This window comes from Perca flavescens, chromosome 17 (assembly GCF_004354835.1).
Source record: "Perca flavescens isolate YP-PL-M2 chromosome 17, PFLA_1.0, whole genome shotgun sequence".
Classification (NCBI taxonomy): Eukaryota; Metazoa; Chordata; class Actinopteri; order Perciformes; family Percidae; genus Perca; species Perca flavescens.
Window position 1 is genome coordinate 9,842,599 of NC_041347.1, and position 6,344 is coordinate 9,848,942.

Genomic DNA, 6,344 nt, shown 5'->3' on the forward strand with positions numbered 1-6,344 from the left:
CCAATAATGAAAGAGTTAGGATATTTTGAGGGCTTCCTGCCCATCTTGGATGCCATCTTGAAAATTACACTTTTATAGTGGTCAAACTTTGGTAAACTTTTAGTATGTTATTAAGGACACCTAATACTAAAAAAACAGCTGAGAAACCTTTTGTTAGAATTTTTTTAGGGTTAGGTGTTTTTTTTTCATATATGCAGCCGCCTAATAGTTTTCTTGGACAAAATATCCCAAAGGAAACTACAGCGGCGTGTGAGCTGGTGGATAATACATTCACTGGGCACTCTCACAGTATGTATCAAGACCTGGATGATGAATTACCATACAAGTGCAATAGCAAACGAACAGTACCCCAGAATGAATGTTGTGTTGCAAATACAAACACTTTGTATTCCACAGGGCTGACATAAAAAGCTGCTCCCTTTATGATAACCTAACAATCCACAATACTATCTCCAGTCTGACAGCAACTTAATGCAGATGTGCGCGGCTCAGCAGCGCTCGGCTGAATTGAACCCCCTTAAAAAATATTCAGCAAGCAGGTCACATTGGCATAGGCTGTCTGTTGTGGATAAAATGCTGAAACGCTGCATGTCCTCCAAGATGCTCCAAGACGTATTACTCACCTACCTGGCCTATAACACCCTGTGATGGATAGGGGCAAATTGAACCTGCAGTCACCTATATAAAACATGTTATTTAAAGAAAATAGGTGATTTGCTTTGTCCCAGGCTTAGATTGCTTCTTAACGCTTATACAAAGCCAAGTTTGGTGTTTGCCTCCCATATCCTGTCCTAAAACCTGGTAATCTGTGAGATGTGCTCCCCAGATGTATGAATGGGGAGACAATTCAATACTGCAACAGTGTCACCCTCATCTGGAGGCAAGACAAGGCAGAGAGGTGAAATTGAAAATGTGAATGTCTGGCTAATGGCAAAGGAGGAGTGCTGGAGATATAATACCAAATCTATAAAGGACAATTTCAGGCCCAAGACTCTGGAGACTCAGGCGCACAATCATGAAGTGATTCACTCAGATTGATCAAGGAGCGTCGTAATCACATGGGAATGTTACATGTGGCTTGAAGGATGACTCGCAGAACTGTCAGGAGATTCAAAGCTGGATTTAATGGATTAGAGGTGATGTGCTTGGAAACCATTTCAGAAGGTGCAAATAGAATCCTCAAAGCATTTTACCAGCATTTAGCAGCTGTCCAGTGAAATGAATGTTCAGAACTGAAATTTAGAGGAATAAAGTCGGCGACAGAAAAAAAAGAGGGTTAGATTTCACTCTGTAGTCTCACAGCTCTCTGAAAGAAGAATCGCAAATCTACTAATGAACTGTGCTGTTGATAACAGTCCCATATTAAGCAGAAAGCCTAAATGCACTTACAGATAACAAGCTCTCTTTTATTTAAAGTGATTCTGGTTTAAAAGCTCAGTGCTCCCTTAGAAATTGAAATAAACGCTGCAAATGTGACATGAAATATTCATAACCTTTAGCTGTCATCTAGCTTTTCCTGTTACACGTGTAACAAAAAACAAAATCCTACATAATTATTCCCTTCTAAGTGAGAAGCCCAGATCATTAGCATGGATCCTTCATAGCTTTATTAGATGAGATACTATGAGTTGCTTTCTGGAGATATTATTAATCAAAGCTCCTTAACATTGGCTGCTAAATATTTAGGCAGGTAAACTGCACTTTGACCCTTTGGTTATTACCCTGTCTTGTGGGCTCATGGAACATTTTCACCTCTGTCAAATCACTGGCTTACAAAGCTTTTAATGCATTTCATATGACTGCGGACCGATAGGGCCATTGATGTAGGCTTACACCCGTGTATGTAAAATCATACAAGATTTCCTTTGCTTTCAAAACTTTTGATTGAAGTTGGCACTAAAGTGTTTTGATCTAAAACATCAAATGGCATCTTTGTTCTGAACTTTAAAGACAAACCAAGCTGCAAAAACAGTCTTGACATGTTCATGAAATCACTCCTTGTTCTATATTTTGAACTGCAATAATTTAATCAAACAATGACTTACTATCATTTTAAAAGACTCAATAAGGCTTTATAAATTTAAAGAAGATTTTATCAACCAGCTTTTTGGAGAAATTGGAAATATTAATCTCAGTATCTCTCTCAAGTGTGTGGAGTTAAAGGACAATTCCGGTGCAAAATGAACCTATTATTAAAATATGTGTACAGAGTTGACCGTTCTCTGGGATATGTTTTTTAATGCTAATCGAATGTGTCTCTAGCTTGAAATAAGCTAGCGCAAACCAATGATTAGCTTATAACGCTAGTCTGGGCAGTGTGTAAAATAAAAAGAAATCACTATTTATGTACCACTAACAAGGCTCAAAATAGCACCAGTAACCAGTAACATAGCTCAAACATGGCGTTCGTTGTTTGACTGGTCATGACTGTTTTCCCAAGATGGCGCCTGCTAGTATACGTAAACGCTACTGTCTTTATAATCTATCTTTTTAATAACTGTCTGTACACTTACAAAGTTCTCAATGCTTCGGTTTACATGTAGGAACCCTCATTATGCTAATGTGGAAGTGTGGTGCTATTTTGAGCCTTGTTAGTGGTATAGAAATAGCGATTTCTTTTTACTTTACCCTCTGCCCCAAAGACTAGCGTTATAAGCTAATCATCGGTGTGCGCTAGCTTGTTTCAAGTTCGAGACACATTCGATTAGCATGAAAACATATCCCAGAGAACGGTCAACTCGGAACACATATGTTATTAACCCCTAGATTCATTTTGCGCCGAAATTGCCCTTTATCTAATTACATGGGTTTCATTAAATGACTGAGAAACATATCAAATATGTCAAAAAGGGAGGAATGTGTCAGAAATCCAAAATGCTATACATTGATAAAAAATACATCAGCCATGGAAAAAAAGTCAGTTATTATCTCAGATTTTATTCAAATACACATTCCTTTTCTAAGTTCTTTGTCATTTAAATGTAGGACAATCATGCAGCCTGATGCTTCACAATGCTTTACCTCAAGTGTTTGAATTCATTTCAACCCTTAAATGCATACTTCGGTTTTTCAGAAACCCATTTTCTTAAGTATTGCAGACAACCTACAAATAAACAGTGTTTAACTAACACATCTTGTAAACTTTTATGTGTCAACATAACTTCCCAGATAGCAAAATATGATGCTACATTGATGCCTGACATTAAATGAAAGAGCTCGTTATGTTTTATGTTAAATAAGTGTCCGATTTTCAATCATGACTGAAATTAAATCAATACTGATTCATCCATGATCTAAAAGGATGCCTGGGATTAACTTTTAGTTGAATTTGATATATATATATATATATATATATATATATATATATATATATATATATATATATATATATATATATATATATATATATATATATATATATATATATATATATATATGTATATATTGAAATGTTACACTAATATACTACAAGAAACTGTTCCAGAAAATGACAATAGGATCAATTTAAATGTACAAAATGTTTGCTAACAAAATTATTAAATGTGCCTTGGAATATTTATGAAACTGTACTTCCTAATCAAATATATAACTCTGCTCATGTTCATTTATAAGCACTTAGAGTAATATAAGAGCCATGACAGACTGTTGGTTATGGACCTCTCATTAGCTTCTAACACCACGAAGCCTCACCTGCTGGTGCAGAAGCTTATTGAGTGTTTTGGGCTGAACACTGATGTTGTGACAAGTTAATGAAGGATAGATAAATGTTTATTATGACAGACCAGATGTTATGTGATAATTAAGTCTTGACAGAAAGTCTTTGGCGCTTAGACTCTACAGGGAGATTTGTAACTGAGGGGCGTCTGCCCTGAGCAGCAGCTAGATAAATCCCCCCATGAAGTCCAGAATCTGGCGGCGGTAGGGGTGGCTGATGATTCTGATGAGGCTGATGGAGCTGCAAAGACTGGCTGTGATGGGGAGAGGGAGGGCCCTCTGCCATTTGTGACAATTTGCACAGAAATGGCCTTAGCATGCAAAAGTATAGTCTTCCTGACTGAATTTATGCTAAAGCTTCATTTGGCTGGATCTCGGACTTCCCCACCAACAGATCTCAGACAGTGAGAGTGAATGGACATTTCTCTGGACTAACTTCAACATCTACTGCCTCTCAGAACAGTGTGAAAACCAAGCCTCCTATTTTTAATGCATAGCAAAGAGTGAAAAATGTGCACCAACGCATTGTGGCACACATGCTTTCTTCAGGGTCACTAACCAGAAGTGAGACACAAACAGGAAATATATAGGACAAAGACATCATACTCAAAACCATAGAAAAATAGAAAATTAATGACAAAACAAAATGTAGTTACAATAGATGAAATGGAATAAAGTCCAAAAATGCTAAATAATAGTGAAAAAATGACTATTACTAACAACTGAGTAGAAAAATAACTGGATATAAAAACATCTATATACATGAACAATAAAAAGAAACAAAAGAAACTGATCACAAGAAAGGAGAGTAATATGTAATCCTCATTTAGGCCTGGATACACCATGGCTTTCAATTGGAAAATCCAAAAAGTTTCTCTCTGTGATAGCAAGAAGCAGATTACTTCAATGGGGAGGGAATGGGGGCTGCTGTCTGAAATGTTTAGCCATGGGGTATTTGTCATTGGAAGTGCATGTCATAAACGTGCTCAAACAACGTGTCCCTCAGTCTGCGTTTGGTACGCCCCACATAGAAACAACCACATTCACACCCCAATCTGTACACTACAACATTACACCTATACATAGCCATATTCTACTGCTCTCCATACTATTCATCCTGCACATACACTTATTCTTACTACTCTTATAATGTTACCACTCTGCACATAGCTGTACATACTGTACATATCTGTATATATGGTTCATTCAGTATATCCATATGTATTCTGTTTTTCTTATTATATATACTGTTAATACACTGAATATATCTATATCTATTTTATTCTTACTACTAGTATAATGTCACTGCTACTACATTGCACATATCTGTACATGTTGTTCATACATACATACATATTTCTTGTCCTGCCTATGCACTATGCCTATACTTGTATATATCACATTGCACTTTTCTGCTTTTTTTTTGCACTTCTGGTTGCATTTCGCTGTCTTTGTACTTGTACACTGCACAATAACAATACAGTTGAATCTAATCTAATCAACAAAAATGGTGTTGCTGTTCACGAATGACCATATGTCCCATGTTCTGGGTCTGCTAATGTCTTCAAATATGTTGGTTAATGTCGACTGTCTCTCCCCAGGGCTGTGTCCTGACAGTTTTTATCCTATAGACCTTCAACAATTAATGTTAAAGGTCTCTTCAGCTAAGCCATGTACCTGTCTCTTAGACCCCATCCCAATGAGGCTACTTATTACTTACTTATGCTGTTATAGTTTTAGACTGCCGGGGGAGATCCTTTGACACACTGAGTTTCTCTCTTCTCTCTCTTTCCATCTGTGTGCATCCTTGTCCCAGAAATCCTTGTTACTAACTTAGCTCTGGGGAGCTTATTCCCCAGAGTCCTTATGTGTTTCTTTTGCCCAGCGTGTTTCCTTGGACTAGGGTGTCAACTAAATCATGGTTGCAGCTGTCCCGGTGGTCCTGCTCCGTGCTCTGCTATGCCCTGTTACACTCCACTACGCTCTGCAGTGCCCTGCTACGTCCTGCTACGCCCTGCTATGCTCTGCTGTGCCCTGCTACGTCCCGTAACGCCCTGCAGTGCCCTGCTATGCCATGAACTACTACAACTACTATTTCTGGTCATTTTTCCAGTATCTTTATTGTGACTATTATTGCCATTGTTCATCACACCCCCAACTGGCACCGTCAGACACCGCCTACCAAGAGCCTGGGTCTGTCCGAGATTTCTCCCTAAAAGGAAGTTTTTCTCACCACCCAAGGTTTCTTCCTAAAAGGAGTTTTTTCTCACCACTGTCGCACTAAATGCTTGCTCTTGGGGAAATTACTGGAATTGTTGGGTCTTTGTAAATTATAGAGTGTGGTCTAGACCTACTCTATCTGTAAAGTGTCCTGAGATAACTCTTGTTATGTAATTGAATTGAATTGAATTGTCCTCTCTCCTCTCCTATAGGCCTACATCCTGTACAGTAACACTAACAACTGCTCATCTGAAGCTCGCAAATGATACGGTTATAGTGAGCCTGCTGAAAGAGGAAGAAATGTTCCAAAAATTACATATATTAAACAACTAAACCTTCTTGTCGTTTTTTCCCATGCTTTAGAGACAAAGGTTTCCAACTTATGTACATTAAATTTAAACAACCACTCC